This window comes from Sminthopsis crassicaudata, chromosome X, assembly GCF_048593235.1.
Source record: "Sminthopsis crassicaudata isolate SCR6 chromosome X, ASM4859323v1, whole genome shotgun sequence".
Classification (NCBI taxonomy): Eukaryota; Metazoa; Chordata; class Mammalia; order Dasyuromorphia; family Dasyuridae; genus Sminthopsis; species Sminthopsis crassicaudata.
Window position 1 is genome coordinate 20,606,632 of NC_133623.1, and position 17,107 is coordinate 20,623,738.

A 17,107-nucleotide genomic window follows, 5' to 3' on the forward strand; every position below is an offset into this window, starting at 1 on the left:
TGGGAAGAACCACTTCAACCAATGAGCTTGCTCCTCCCAAGCAAGCAAGCTCTTCCCCAGGAATTCACAAGTCAAACTCCCAGGAAAGGCCGGAACTAAAAAATTGTCAAGTACCGACTTAGCACTTAGTAAGAATCTAATATCTCATTATCTCATTAGCACTTAGTAAGAACCTAACAATTAGCCAACTAATTTCTCAAGATTTGGATGAATGAAAATGAATGAATGAAAATATGGAACAAAGGTTCCATTACTAGTTATTTCTGGCTAAGAGATTCCATAACTGCCCTGGAGCAAAAAATTACCTAATTTTTGCTAAATGGTATTTTGAACTGCAACTATATATCAACTTCAAAATCTTCTAGAAATAAATTTTTTTTTTAAAAAATGAGACCAACGGTTTGCTAGACCTTTACGGTACCCTCTTGTCTATTTAAAACTTTGACCCCCACTAATTATTAGTGTTAACAGCCAAATATTTGTGTGTTTGTCAGTTTGGTTACTGGCCTGAAGTTACTAACTTTTTAGTTTAAAAGACAAATGTGTGGTTGTTTCAGCACCTGTATTTTAACTTTTAAGTGAACATCATCTGCATACTTTTTATGAAATTGTTCAAGGTGTCTTTGCCTTACTCCCTATTTTTATATTCATTTGGGTTAAATACTTGCAAGAACATTAGGGAAAATATTTTAGTTTATTTTTAAGTTTTTTTTTTTCTCCAAAAAAGGAATTTCAGCTGAAGTTTGTACATTTCATTTTCTGAGCTATCCAGAATATTATGATGACTAAAAGTAATCAGAGAATATCTTGGAAGGTAGCCAATAGGCTTGGCTGGGGGTTCAGCAGAGTCTGCAATAGATCATATCTGGGGTTTACCCAGTGAAAGACTTTAGTTGAATGATGGGGCAAATGATATTTGAAGTGGAGTCTTCAGTAGCAAATGTTCTTGTGTATGTTCCTAGGCAATAGCTAAAATCTAGCATGTATGACATACTTAGTATGTGCCAAGAACTGTGGTAAGTGTTTTATGTGAATTATCACATTTGATTCTCACAAAAACTCTTGGAGATAGGTGCTATTATTATCTCATGTAACTATACAAGACATACATACCCAGAATATATATATGAGGTATTGTGTGTCCTTAATGGGTGTAGGCAATCTTTAGTGTCTTCTTAATTTTTAATTAAAAAAATAAACTATGGCTCAAGCAAAGACTATAATAAAATGTAGTAAAAAGGATAAAGCTGACAAAAAAAAAAAAAAAACATTGTAGGAGAAAGTTGAGACAACACCATCATCCAGACCTTTGTCTGTGCCTATATTGAAAGTGGGGGAAGTCAAAGTAAGTGACGGGAATAATATAAGTGAAGAGAAAAAAGACTGAAATCTTTAAAGATATCAAAATAAAAAATTAAATTATAAACTTATAACTAAAACAAGGAGGTAAACCAATAGAAAGATAGCAAATTTAGAGGTGGGGATGACTATCAAAACATAATCAGCATTATAAACTTCTTTAAGTAGAAGTTTCAAGAGAAAGAAAATTGAACTAATACTTAATATATCATTCAGCACATTTATTAAGCATTTATTGTGTATACTGCACTATGCTGAGAATGCAAGTACATAGAATCAAACTACTCCTCACAATTATATTACATTCCAATGAAGGAGATAAGTATATATAACAGTATATATGACATAAATAAAAAGTTCATAATGTATGCAACCATATACATCTATACACATTGTCAGAATAATGAAATACAATGTACTATGGGAAGGAACTAGGGGGAGTAGGAAAGGCTTCATGCCCAATAGCATCTGAGCTGTAGCTTAAAGGAAGAAAGGGACTCTATTAAGTAGAGGTAAAAGGCAAGTACATTTTAGTACTGGATGACTGCCAGTGCAAAGGTACAGAGATGGAAAATGGAATGTCATAAACAGAGTATCAATTTGGCTGGATCACAGAATGCAAAAAGGGGAACAATATCTAATAAGGGTGAAGAAGTCAACGGGGGCTATATTGTGTAGAACTTAAAAAAATAAACTCAGAATTTTTTTAAGTTTTAAAGGACTTATTCAATAGAATTTTAATTTTTCCAAATACATGTAAAGTTAGTTTTCAATGTTCATTTTTTATTTGTTCCAAATTTTCTCCCTCCTCTTACCTTCCCTTTCCCCAAGACAGCAAGCAATCTCATATAGGTTAAACATATGCAGTTCTTTTAAACATATTTCCATGTGAGTCATGTTGGGAAGCAAAACTCAGAACAAAAGGAAAAAAAAAAACAGGAGAAAGGAAAAAAAAAAACAACAAAGAGGGAAAAAGGTAAAAATAGTATGCTTTGATCCGCATTTAGTCCTCATAGATCTTCCTTTGAATGCAGATGACATTTTCTGTCTTAAGTCTACTGGAATTAGCCTAAATCACTTCCTTGTTGAAGAGTCAAGTCCATCGCAAATGATCATCATATAATCTTGTTGTTACTGTGTACAGTGTTCTCCTGATTCTATTCACTTTACTTAGCATGTGTTCTTGTATGTCTTCTGAGCTTTTCTAAAATCAGCCTGCTCATCATTTCTTATAGAACAATAATATCCCATTAATTTCATATACCATAACTTATTCAGCCACTGCCCAACTGATGGGCATCCACTCAATTTCCAATTCCTTGCCACTACAAAAAGGACTTCAACCAACATTTTTGCACATGTGGGTCCCTTTCCCTCCTTTATGATCTCTTTGGAATGTAGACTCAGTAAGGAGACTGCTTGAACAAAGGGTATGCACAGTTTGATAACTTTTTGGGCATAGTTCCAAATTGCTCTCCTGAATGCTTGGATCAGTTCACAACTCCATCAGAATGCATTACTGTCCCATTTCCCACATACCTCCAAAACATGTCATTATTTTTTTCTGTCATCTTAGCCAGTCAAAGTGGTGTAAAGTGGTACCTCAAAGTTGTCTTAACTTGCATTTCTCTATCAACTAGGGAATAATTTGACTCAGTTCTCTATATATTTTAGAAATGAGGCCTTTGTCAGAAATACTGACCGTAAAAATCATTTCTCAGATTTCTGCTTTCTTTCTAATCTTGGATGCGTTGGTTTTGTTTGTGCAAGACCTTTTTAATTCAACATAATCATCTTTTTTTGCATTTCATGACGTTCTCTAGTTCTTCTTTGGCCATAAATTCTTCCCTTCTCTACAGGTCTGACAGGTAGACTATCTCTTGTTCTTCTTATTTGCTTATATTATTTTATTTTGGAGGCAATAAGAAACTTCTATAATTTGTTAAATACATGGTTGATCTGTTCAGATCTTAACTCGGGGAAAATTGCTTTGGTATCACTGTGTATAATGAACAGGTGTGGTGAGAGATACAGAGAGACCAATTATTAGAGTCTGTTGCAGTAATCTAGTAAAGAGATAGTTAAAAAGAGAGACTTGAGAGGATACTCCCAAAATACCCTTTCTCTAAGAAATTTGATATAAAGATTTTTTTTTCCATTTATCAACTAGCCTTCTCCTAGATGGATTGATTTTGTTTGTGCAAAATCTTTTCAACTTCATGTACTCAAATGTATCAACTTATCTTTTGCTATTACTTCTATTGCTTGTCTAAGAATCTTCTATCTTTTTTCTTACCCTCTTCTATTCATAGCTTTGAAGGTTATATAATTTACTTTTCTTCTATATTGTTTATGACAATCTTTAATATTAAGATAATGCATATATTTTTAATTTATTATGAAATATAGTGTAAAATGTGAGTCTAAGCTTGATTTCTTCCAAAGTGCTTTCCAATTATTTTCACCAGTTTTTATCAAATAATCTTTTCCTACATAATTTATGTTTTGGAGTTTATAAAGCACTGGATCACTGAGTCCCATTGCTTCTAATACTCCCTTGTATAGCCTGTTTCATTGATCATGCTCTGTTTTTTTTTAAACCAATAATATGGTTTTGATGAATACTGCTTTATAGTCTAATTTAAGATCTTGAGGTGCTAGTGTACTTTCAGCCTTATCTTTTTGCATCATTTCTCTTTATGTTCTGGATCTTTTGCTTCCCCAAATTAATATCTTCAGACAAATCTGGAGTATGTTTGAAAGGAGCAGGAATGAAACAAGTTGAGTGCAAGAGATTGGAGATTCAAGAAAAGATTCAAAATGATTCAGGATTCATTTTGCTGGAGAAAATGAGAATAGATTGGATCAAGTACACATGTCGAGAGATTGACCTAATCATAGGGAAGTATCATATCTTTGTCAGAGCCCAAGGGAAAAGAGGAAGGAATGAAAGAAGATTTCAAAAAAGTGGAAGAGGGAGCTCATTTTTCCCCAGTAAAATGAACATCAAGGTTCTCAGCTTGGAGATGGGATTGGGGAATTTGGAGTTGTGGGAAACTTCAAGTGGGAAGAGAAGTTTTGGAATAGCTTGTGAGGTGAGAAAGGGACCCAGGTAGGGAGGAATTAAAGGACTGGTTGCTTTGGTAGGGTCCCAGTTGGGGTTGGATGATATGAATTTGTATTGTTCCCAGTTAGCAGAGAGGCAGGATTTTCCTCAGCTTTCTTCAGCTAGAAATTTATTTGTGAATAAAATTAAGATTGATAGTTTAATTAATCTAGGGCTAAGATTTGGCAAGAAGAGAGTAAAGATGAAACAAGGGTGCAAGGAATTCAAGGGAAAAGTGTTCCATCTTTATTCCATTGGAGTTAATTCTCAAATTCTCACTCCTTTGTCCCTACGTACTCCTTCCCTTTTCACATTGATGAGTTCCTCTTTGAAACTTTTATTTTGTGGAAGGACCTAGACCAATCATCTTTCAGTACCTTAACATCAGTTACCTTCTCCCTTCACCCTGGAAGTCTTCTTTCCTCATTGGTGAGTTCCAGGCTTCTTTAGAATTTAAATGTAAAGTTATTGAGGGTAAGATGCTGGTTTTTCCACTTCATCTGTGTTTGTATCCTTAGTGATAAGCACTGTGTCTAGCATAGAACATAAGCACTTAATAAATGGTTATTTACTTGATGTGACTCTTGTAGCCAACCAGTTATCAAATGCTTAAAATTTCCCCTCCATAACCTCTTGCTTTCATGTTTTTTTTTTCCTTAGTGCCAACTCTTATTATGCCTAATTGAACTGTTACAAAAACCTACATATATGTGTATATATGTATATATGTGTGTATACACATATAAGTATATATTTGTGTGTATATATTTGCATATTTGCATATATACATACAGATAGGCATAGATGCCTTAACTCAATCAACTAACCAGCTGTTGTCTGTCAATAATGAGCAAATTAGCTATTTATTCTTCTGTTGATGTGGCTGCTCTCAACATAATAGTTTGTTAAAATATTTGACTTCCTTAGGGCCTCTTAGAACAATAAAAATGTATTAAAACTACCACAATTATCCCTCATGTAAACACGAGTACAATTAATCACTGTCAGACTCTCCAAATGGGTTGTTGAGTAGAACCTAGTGAAAAACCAGTCGGTCAACATGCATTTATTAAATACCTACTGTGTGCCAGGCATTGAGTTAAGCACTGAGGATTCAGAAAATGGCAAAAATAATCCCTGTTCATAAGGAGCTTACATTCTAATGTGGGAGACAACATGTAAATGATTAGTTACCTACAAGATATATTCAGTGTAGATGAAAGGTAATTATAATGAGATTTCACCATGTGACTTTGTGTGAAAACAGAAGTATCAACACAAGCCTAATATATTAATATCTTCCTTGTTTAAATGAGCCATCTGATGGACAGTAGCCATGAACCACATCACCTCTTCCTCCACATGAAGTAGTGGGTTTGTGAATGATGAGGGGAGTAGATAGTGTGGAGAGAAAAAGAGAAGGATAACAGATGAGTGGTCAGCCAGGTGACCACATAATCTTCGGTGTCTTGTTTACTGGAACCTGATCTGCAGAATGTAGCCTTCCTTCAGCGAGTCCAAGATGGTTATGTACCCTTATCAAGATGAAGCTTATTACCTTTCTGTCCACAGAAAATTGCAGCTAATGATAATTAATCCACTATGCCAAGTCTGAATTATAATGTCACTGGTGATCAATTTCTGGTTTACTTGACGCTCTTATTTTGGCCACCCTGGCCTATTTCTAAGTAATGACAGAACTGGATTTGGAGCGCTCATAGAATTTGTCCTTCTTCGAGATGATGAGTTTTTAATAAGCGCTATTTAAAATATGTACCCTGTTTCAATTCAATTGAGTAAGTTTATTAAGAATTATTGTGTTCTAGGCACTGAAGATATAGGGGCAGAAATCAAATAGTCTCTGTTTTTGATGTGCTTGAATTCTACTGGGATTGTGGAAGAAATAAGATATGTGCAGTTAAGTACAAAATATATACAAATAAAGGAAAAGTTACTGAATGTGGAGTGTCCTTGACACTCCACTGGGGCAATCAAGAGAGGTCTCATAGATTGCAGGAAGTCTCACATGAGATGAGCCTATGGGAAAGCTAAGGATTTCAAGTGAGAAGCAGGAAAGAGACTGTGTTCTGAGTATACTCTGGTTTTTGTGTGTGTGTGTGTGTGTGTGTGTGTGTGTGTGTGTGTGTGTGTGTGTGTAGAAGATAAGGGAGGAGGAAAAGGAGGGGGGGATTTACGAATTCTTGTACCAAGAGCTACCTCTCCTCCTTGACATCACTATTTCCTCCTTTACACCATTCTTTGATGAAGAGGTAGCTGTTCTTACTAAGAATTCTTTACACCTGCCCTTCATACTGTCTTCTCCCATCTTATCCACCAAATTTCCCTTCCATTAGACCCATTCTTTTTATGAATTCTGTAGTTGAACCAATGTGGTCTCTTTTATGTTCCTTAAACACAAACCTCTGTCTCCTTTGTACTAGTAGTTCCTAAGGCATCAAATGTTCTTTTTTCTCACTTTTGTCTTATAATCCCTGCTTTCCTTCAAAATCCAGCTTAGCTTCTTTCTACATAAAGCTTTTCTTGACCTCTTCCATTGCACCACCCAGAAGGTAATATATTCAATCCCAAAACTACCTCGTGTTCATTTTATTTATACTTATATATGAATGTTGTTTTCCTCATTAGAATGTAAACTCACTGTGGAAAGGAATTATTTCACATGTGGTTCTGTATTCCCAGTGCCTAGTACATACCTGGCACATAGTATATAATAAATGCTTGTTGCTTGATTGATGAGTAAATATACCAGTTCCCATATGGCTCTCCATATGGGACCAAATGTCATCCCACTGTTGGGATGATGACCTTTTCAATTATGAAGCATGCTATTTTTACTCTTAAACATAAAACATTTACTTAATAAAAAGTAACATTTATTTAAATGCAGGAATAATCTAACATTAAATTCCCCCCACAAACCTGATTTATACTCTCCCTCCAATAAACTCAGTGACCATGGGGTAGAGTGGGTATATAAAACACATGCCAAGCTTGACTTTCCACCTCTGTATAAGCCCCAAAATCATTATTGTCAAAAGCTTTTTCAACTTACTATAATAGCAATTATCTCTTTTATTTTCTTGTGATTACCTCTATACCTTTTTTGTTTAAGAATCCCTCTCCTCCCACTGCACTTCTGCCAATCTACCCATAATCGTTAATGGCTTTTAATATGGTTCTCTTTTATTTTGTCTTTTTTATGGTTTAAACTTTAATATTCAGGCCACATATCCATTTGAATTTGTGGCATGTGGTATAAGATTTTGATATCATCAGTTTCTGCCAAACTATTTTCCATAGCAATTCTTGTCAAATATTGCATTCTTTCCTAGGTGATATATGCTTTCTAGATTATTGTATCAACTGTTACCAAGCAATTTTAATAAGTACAGCCTTATAATAATTTGAAAACCAGAAGTGCTGTTCTGGAAAGAGAATACATGAAAAACATTTGGAGAATGGCTAAAAAAAATTGTGGTATGTGACTATTTAAATATTTCCATACCCTAAGAAAAATCAAGAGAAGTATGGAATGACTTTATGTACTGATGGAGAGTTATGTAAACAGCATGAATAGAGCATTATATATTATCGGCAATGACTAGAATCAAGATAATGGAAAGAATAAAAAAAAATACAACTTAACACTTTCCTTATAATGATCAAAGTAGTTGCTCAAGAAGAGAAGGAAAATGCAATTCTTTTCTTTCTTTAAATATGCTGACACTCAGTTGATTCACTTCTTAGATTTTATTTTTTTATTGCCCTTTCTGCCTTTATTTTCTTTATTACAAGGGACAGCTCTCAGGGTCTGTGTGTGAGGACTCTTCAATAATGATACTGATGTAAGAACAACATAAATCAACATATTTTTAGAATACATCTACTGTGTAACATGATATAAAACTATATACCTTTGATAGTTAAGTATGTCCCATCTACCCTTAAATTGTCACTGAGTTAATCAGGCTATTCCCTTAGCTCTTTGGGCCTATATGTTTGAAATCACATCATCTTTGTTTATCATTGCCTTGTCACTGTATACTGCTGACTGTATATTGAGGACATAGGAGATAGAATGAAGTATCTCTCTGTTTCTAGTTTGAATTATTGTTTTCTAATTTGAATTATTAGAAATCAGAATCACTTATTCTCTGATGCTAAAGAGATGGCATCCATCTCTCACAATAGTTGTTAGTGCATACGGTGGCTAGAGGATATTAGATCACTGTTGAGACTAAAGAAATAAACATTTTCAAGGTAAAAAATCAACACAACGTTTCTAGAACATTGGCATTTGATTGTAGAAAGGAGGATTATAGCCACTGTCACACTTCATCCAGGATAGTAAGAGGCTTTAATAATGCATTTGACATATAGTTTGAGTAAGGATGGAGCAAACAAATTATGTGAATCTGATTGCTTGACACCCGTGTCTGTCATTGCTGATTTTCTTTTCAAAATTTACCATTTTAATTTCCTTTATATTTTGATGATAGTCCCTATTGCCAATATTTTGAATGCTGAGATTGAGTGTTCCATACTTTTATATTGAAGTAGAAAATAATTTATATTACTTTTTTTTTTTACTGTGAACACACTCAAAAATGTAGCCCTTTTTCACTGCCTTTCAGTTGATTGATAACCATTAATAGATTTGACAAGTGTATGACAGAAATTGAATAAAGACAATAATTATAACTAGTCATATACTTATCAGACATTTATGATTGGAAAAAGAAGGGAGCAATCATGGGTGGAGAGCAGATGATAACGGATGGCCAACTCATGTGCCTTACTGTTGTTATCCATGATGTTCACAGATGTAATAAAGAATTCTCTACAAAATTGCATTGATGTCCTGTCAAGAACTTAGGGGAGGACATGAACTGGAGTTGAACAAGATGGATATCTGTCTACCTGGTTTGGAGGAAATATTCATGTTGATGAGATCAGAAATCTATCAACATAAAGTTACCCAAGCAAATCTGTTAAAGGATCTTAGAATTGGACAGACCTTTTATTTATTTGACTGTAGAAAAGTGAATCCACATCCCATCATCTAACAGAGCTATTGAAAATGTAGAGAATGAACATTTTAGAATTAATTGTGTAGCAAAACTTCATAAAGAATTTTTCTGTAAACAAATATTCCATCCCTAAAAGTGCATGCCATTCACAGTGATGTGTCAAAGGTACATGGGATTAAATGTTCTCTTCTTGGCTGTATTTTAATCTTCCATGTTGAATGACTTAAGAGGCTAGCTTAGTATCTACAGCCTGCTGCCTATTTATGTTTCTTTGTGCTTGCTCATTCATTTGTCTTTAATGAAATACAGATATAGGCTGCTTCATACTCTGTTACAGAAAAGTAGAACAGATGATGCAAATGAACAATCTAATGAAGCTACTCATTAAAAAAAATCCAAACAAAAATTATCGAACATCTATCTCTATATATACCAGTAGGTTCAGCTTTGAGGAAGGTACAACATGTAAATAAGACATGATCCTGTCCTCCTTGAACCTTTCAATCTAGTTCAGGAGAATAGATGTGCTTGAAAGAGGTAAATGCTCTATCTTTAAAACAAAGAGAGTATGATCTGTTTAAAATAACTCCATGTGTATTGAGAGAGCAAAGGACTAACCCAAATGAAAAGCTGAATGAATTATAGAAGATACTGGTTGTAGGAGAAAATTTCAAGAAATTTGTTTGATTGCAATTCCCGTCAGCTTGTTGTGATGGAATCCTCTAAGTCATCTCACTTTTCCAAATAGTTTCTAAAATCCATAAGAAGCTTTTTTTTTTAACTATATGGCCTTCCATTTATATGCAAATTCACATGCTAAATATGTCTTTGTTTCATGCAGTGGCCAAAGAATTATCACCAAAGAGAATTACTATTGAAAAAGGACCTCTATGTACTTAGGCTGATCCTTGAATAATTGATTTGATGTATTTCTACAACTATATTTGAAACTTTTCCCATGGTAAAACTTCATGGAATTCATTTTCAGTTGTCACAGCTCTCAGGAAACCAGGGTCACCTGTGTACCACAGTGAGGTACCAGAATATGAATTTGATATATTCATCCCCTATTTATCCATCCTAGAACTTCTTCTAGGAACCAATCAAGCTTAAAATCCTGTAGTTAGTTAACTCTGTCTCCCTCCTCTTATTTTGAATATCATAACAAAATTCCTCATGATTTTTTGAGCTATCTTTGACAATTCACCCATTCCTTCGGTACTCTAGGATTACATTCATTTGGGTAAAATGACTTGAATTCCTAAAAGTAACTAGGTATATTCCCCTACTATCTCCTTACCTGTGCTGGGTATGTACTCCCTCTTGGCCATTTTCATTCTGTCATTTTTACTGCAAAAGTCAATCTACTTGTCAGGGAAAATATAAAATACTTTCTGAATCATCTCTTGTGAAAGTGAGTCCTATTGAAACATTATTGAATTAGCATAATCATTTATATTAACTACGATCAAAATATTAGCATCAAAGCAAAGTGAGCAGAACCAAGAGAACATGGTACACAACAATAAGAACATTGTGATGATCAATTGTCATGGACCTGGCTCTTTTCAGCAATGAGGTGATTCAAGGCAGTTCCAATAGAACTTGTGATGGAAAGAGCCATCTGCATGAAGACTAAATGTGGATCAAAGCATAGTGTTTTCACCTTTTTTGGTGGTGGTGGCATTTGCTGGGATTTTTTATTTTCTTTCTCATGTTTTTCTCCTTTTGATCTGATTTTTCTTATGCAGCATAATGAATATGGTTATATGTTTAGAAGATTCGCATATGTCTAACCTATAGTGAATTGCTTGCTGTCTAGGGGAGGAGAACAGGAATAGAGAGGAAAAAAAATTGAAATACAAAGTTCTGCAAAGATGAATGTTGGAAACTATCTTTGCATGTATTTGGAAAAATAAAAGGCTATTATAAAAATATTAGCATCAGCAATTGTAATCCAAATATCAGCTTATTCTATTTGCACAATTGAGACTTCTTCATGGTTCCCCCAAAACCTGAACCTACTGATTTGCTAACGTGTTTCTTCAGCATCTTTTATATAGCATTTACCTATTAATCTTTACTTTTTACTCTATTAGATTGTTAGATATGGGATCCTAACTTCCCTTACCCAGAATGATGAAAATGACTTCAGGGCCTAAGATAGACTCAGTTTGTTCCATCTGGATCTCATTGCTTTCCCATTCATGCAAACTGTCACATGCTTTTACCGTCACTTGTGAATCCTCACCACTTTTTGGACCCCCTTGTCTGCTTGGCCCTTTGCCCAACCCAACAACTTATATTAACGCATTTCCATAGCATGTTAGCAACTGCTCCCCTTCCTTATCTTCTCCCCACTTCCAACCATATAGTTTTCAATTGATTTATTTTGTAATGTTTATACATTTTTCAGAAATATTACTGAATAATTCATCCCATCATTGTAGATATACACTGGTAAATGGCAGGAGCACCAGTAGTATATATGTCTGCAAGAAGCGAATGACAGCCAGTCACCAGAAGGGAGAGAGTAGCCTCATATGCCCTGGCAAACAAGATAGGTTTTTATAAGGATGTTTCATGTACTTCACTTGGTTAATGAGAAATCTTTGACCCCACATGTCAGCCAACAAATTTAAGATTCTAGAGAGCAGGGATCATTTCTCGAATGTGCTCTTATCATTCCTAAGGCAAAATAAACTATTTTGGAATCAATTTTCAATCCATTTTTTTGCATTTAGTTACAAGAGCAGCTGTATCCTGGAAAATGTCCTAATCACGTCCATCCAAAAGAGTCCCCCCCCCCATATTCCTGGTAATGGGTTACTTTGGGAGAAAAGTTTATCAACCAAAATTTTATGAAAAAGATGATTAAATCAGACAGCTGATGGGGATTCATTTATGCTTTTTTACATTTTAAACAACCTGATTATTTTTATTCTCTTCATCCTCTCAAAGGGAGTGTGAAGTAATAAAGCATGGAACTGGAATTAGGCCACACCTCAGCTGGAAAATGTCAAACTCTATTATGCAGCCCTCAAAAGCACAAATCGGAGCTTGGAAATGTTTTCGGGGGGCAAAGGTACTAAAAAAAACAGGAAATGTTAGGGAAAATGTGTACATGTAATTGGAGATCGAAACTCAAGATTCAGTGATGTGCTTTATAGTGACTAAGAGAAAAGGATACCTTGGAAGGACTGCGGAGTTCAGCTTTCAAATGTTTTGCATTTTTTTTTTATAAATCTGATATAGCAGACAACATATCTACAAAAGTTATATTGGGTTTTTTTTGGGGGGAGGGCTGTTTTTTTAGTGAAAAGATAAAGATTTGGAAATCCCTGGCCTCATTCTTGGGTGAAACCATTCCAGCCCTGGATCTGTGGCTTTGGTCCCAATGTCTAATTTACCAGCTCATGAACAGAAAACTGACACAGCTTGTCTCCTTGGTAGCAAACAATTTACCTAGAGATTAGCAGTACTTGGTTGAATTTTTAATGAATTAAGTTTGTTCCTCTCAGCAAGCAGAACATTTTTAAAGAGACTCAAATCATAAATAATGCCAGAGGGCTATAGTATGTATTTTTATCCTTTAGTTAGTAAGAAAGATAATATAACCCAATTGAAAATACTTTCAAGAGAGAGTGAGCAATCAGGTAGTCTAATGGATAGAGTTTGGTCAGTAGAAAATAAAAGCAGAAAGAGAACCAATCAGCCTACTTTATTTTGCAGGCAAAGAAAATGAGGTGTAGAAGAGTTAAATGAATTGCCCAAGGTCACATAGAGTGGTGTGTGTGTATCCAAAATCCCAGTTCTCACATGAACTATTTCTGTGACCCTTGACAATTTGCCTCAAGTAAAGCCTTATTGCTTATCTACCAAGTCATTGCAATCTTTAATGATGGAGAGAGTTTCTATTAGAGGAGATCCTGATGCTAAAATTCCTTATTCTTTGGGTATTTGTGTATCAAAGAGTTATTTAAAATCGTCACTGCTTTCCTGTCATTTGTGTGTCTCATTGCCTGTACCACAGGGTAATTATTCAGAATTATATGAATCACCCTGGGTGGAAATTAATTGCAGTTTAATTGGTTTGAAATATGCTCGTAGGTAACTCTGCTTAAATCAAGTAAATGACAAGTAGGCAAGTTTGGCCTTGGGATGCATTTCTTTTCAGTGAGGCCTAAATTTTTTAACCATCTGCATCCTAAGCAAATAAAATCTATTATTTTAACCTCTTATTAGTAATTTGTCCTCTGGCTGCACTTTTCGAATTGAATGGAATAATTTCTAATTTGTTGTACTGATAAATGCTCTTGTTCCATTGAAGAACATTGGACCATATTTGAAGCTCTGCACATTGTTACATGACACCATAGGGGGTTTTGACCTACAGTTTAAGCTTGGTTTATATTTTAAAAACATCACAGATGTGTAATGAGATTTCATACACACACACACACACACACACACACACACCACACATCAGGTGAAAGAGTATATGTGTGTACATCCCTTTCTCTCTTCTTATACTACTGCCAGATGTGGGCTATTTCAATAGCTTCCTTATTGATCTCTGTGTCTCAACTGCCTTCCCACTCTGCTATCTTCCTGGGATCACTGTGATCTCTCTAAAGTCCAGGTCTAACCATATCACATCCTCCCCCCATCCAAACTCCAGCAACTCTCTTATCACCTCCAGGCTTTTAAAACTCTTTCTAAGCTGGCCTTCTCCAGTCTTTCCAGTTTGGTTTTTGTTGTTGTTTTTAGTTTTAGTGGGTTTTTTTTTTTTTTTTTTTTTTACATTTTGCTTTCCTCTCTTCCCTCTCTGGGCTTTGCAGTGGCACTGGCTTTCTTGCTGTTCCTCACACAAGACATTCCATCTTTATTGCTGTTCCTATCCCTTGAGTGTTTTCTTTCCATTTCTTCACTACCTGCCTTCCTTAGCTTTTCAGGTCAAATCCCACCCTTGTGAGGTTTCCCCAATCCCTCCCCTATTGCTATTGCTAGTACTTTCCCTCTTGGATTATCTCTAATTTTTCCTGTACATATCTTTGTTTTTATGTAATCATCTGTATGTTCCTGCTCCCCATAGATCATGAGTTATTTGAGAGAAGGGATTGCTTTCTTTGTATCCCTAATATTCAGCACAGTGTTTAATAAATACTTGTTGGCTTCACTATGAGAATGCTGGTGCATTAATTGAGAAATGAAGCAGGTGCTTGCCTGACACTGGCACACTTCTTATGCTTTCTCCAGATATGTCTTAGTAATGGAGGTAAATGTTACTTCCTCATCATGCAGAGTTTTTCCATTGTAATCCATGACTGTTGAAGGGCCAGGGACAGGGCCAAAAGGCTATTTTTCTTTCAGTAATCACACTTTTTAACTCATAGTAAACAGTGATTTTTATCGGGATCAAAAAGGAAAGCTCAAGTTACAAATTTAAAACTAACTTGGACTTCAATTATTAAGAAATTTTGAGGGAAAGTGTGAAGTGCTTTGCCATGTCTGACTCCCTGTCAGACCACTGCCTGCAATGTCTGTTTCTCTGACCCTCCTTTACTAATTCTTCAGTGTTGCTACGTTCCTGCTGGGGCTATGCTGAGAGGTCTCCAGAAATCCAGTCCAAGTCTTTGGGTAGCCTTCCCCTTTCTTCATTTCTCTAATAATAGATTATTTTGGACCCCGTAATTGTTCTCTGATAATTTCAAGTAATAAGATGAACACTGAAATACATTCTTCTTTATGGAGTATGGAATATTAATGTACTAATAGTCACATTTTGATAAGCTCAATGGACTATCAAATGACACAGTCTTAGAGTTGGAAGTGACCTTGGAGGAACTCTAGCCTATACCTTCCCTCACATATGATCATTCTCTCTACAACATCCTGGACAAGTGAGTAGCTGAATTGCTTTGTTCTGTTGGAACTGTTTTGTCTTATTAAGTTGTTTTTAATAATTTACATTTGTATAGTGTTCTGAAATTTGCAAAGCACTCTGTGTGGGGGTTTATACATATATACACTTTTTTTATGTATACTTATATATTTATATGTATATTTACACATATCCCAGTGTAATTTAAATACTGTACCTATATGTATGTATTCATACATATGTTTTATATATATATATATATATATATATATATATATATAGCCATGCCATTTCAACCTCTTCCATCCTCTTGAGATTTATTGGTAGCAACAAGATATGTCTTGGCTGAGCTATGGAGCAGTGCAGGCAGTGAGTGCTCAAGTTGATGAAACTACCTATAGATCCATCAGAGTCTTTCATTTTTGCCTCATGACAGCTTTGTGGGAATTAGTACTATGACTTTCATGATCTGTATAGGAAGAAACTGAGTCTCAGAGAAGGTTATACAGCTCTAAAGGTTGATGTTGTGGTTCAGATTTAGGACTCTTTAAGTCATTCAGAATTCTTTCTGCCACACCATAACTGCTGACTTAGTCACATAGGACCATATATTAAGAGTAGGAAGAGATTAGTAAGTCAAACCTTCACCTTGGACAAAAGCTGGTAAAACCCAGAGTGACTTTCCAAAAGTCATTCAGGTTACAGAGGCAGAGATATCATTGAAAGGTCCTAGGGCCTTTTGGTTTCATTAGAAAAATTACCTCCAGTGTGTTGAGATCAGTCCATCAAGCCCTGGATGTGTAGTAAAGGGGCCTAGTCCCAACATTTACCATGTATGAGACCTTGATCTTGGCCTCTCTGAATTTTACTTTCCTTCTCGGTAAAATGAAGGAAGTTCATCGAGATGGCCAGTAAAGGTCTTTTGTGACCAGTGACTCATCAGAGGACATGGGCATAGTGGCAAGGCATGGATCAGTTCTAATCCTCATTGATGAGATCACTTTTGCACCAACTGGAGTAATTGTTACCAGACTTCCTATTCCCCAACTTAGCCAATTATTTTCCTCACTTTTCTGCAACTGTCAATCTTCCTGGTCCTGAGGGAAGAACTTTTTAGAGCTCCCAATTTCCCTGCCAAATCCCCAATTTGAACCCATCCTTTCACAACCCTGTCAGTTTCTATTGTTGCTTTATGTGATAAACAAATTCCATTTTACCACAAATAAAAAATAGCCAAAGCAACAGGGACATATTTAATAAAGAATGACTGGTATCAACAATATCTTAGTGGAAGTCATTTGTTGTACAGTTATTCATCTAGAGGGTTTCTTTGTAAGCACATCAGCCCAGACAGGGAAATAGTCTCATATCAAATATGATCATAGATCTAGAGCCGGAAAAGTAATTGAGCACAATCTTTCCATTTTACAGATGAGGAAACTGAGGCCCCATGGGCTTTAGTGGCTTAGTCAAGATTATACATGCATTAAATGGCAAAGCTGGTATTTCAGGTCAAGTCCTATGACTCCAAGTTTAATACTCTTTGTTCGACATCGCCATGTCTCCCTATTAGAGCTACATATTGTTTTGGTCATTACATTTCTTAGCCAAATATGTGATTTTTATCATTATAGGGAGAGAAGAATTTTTTTGACCATTGCAATTGAGTATACATTCTGGTCCCTGAGTATAAAATAGCTCCAAGTA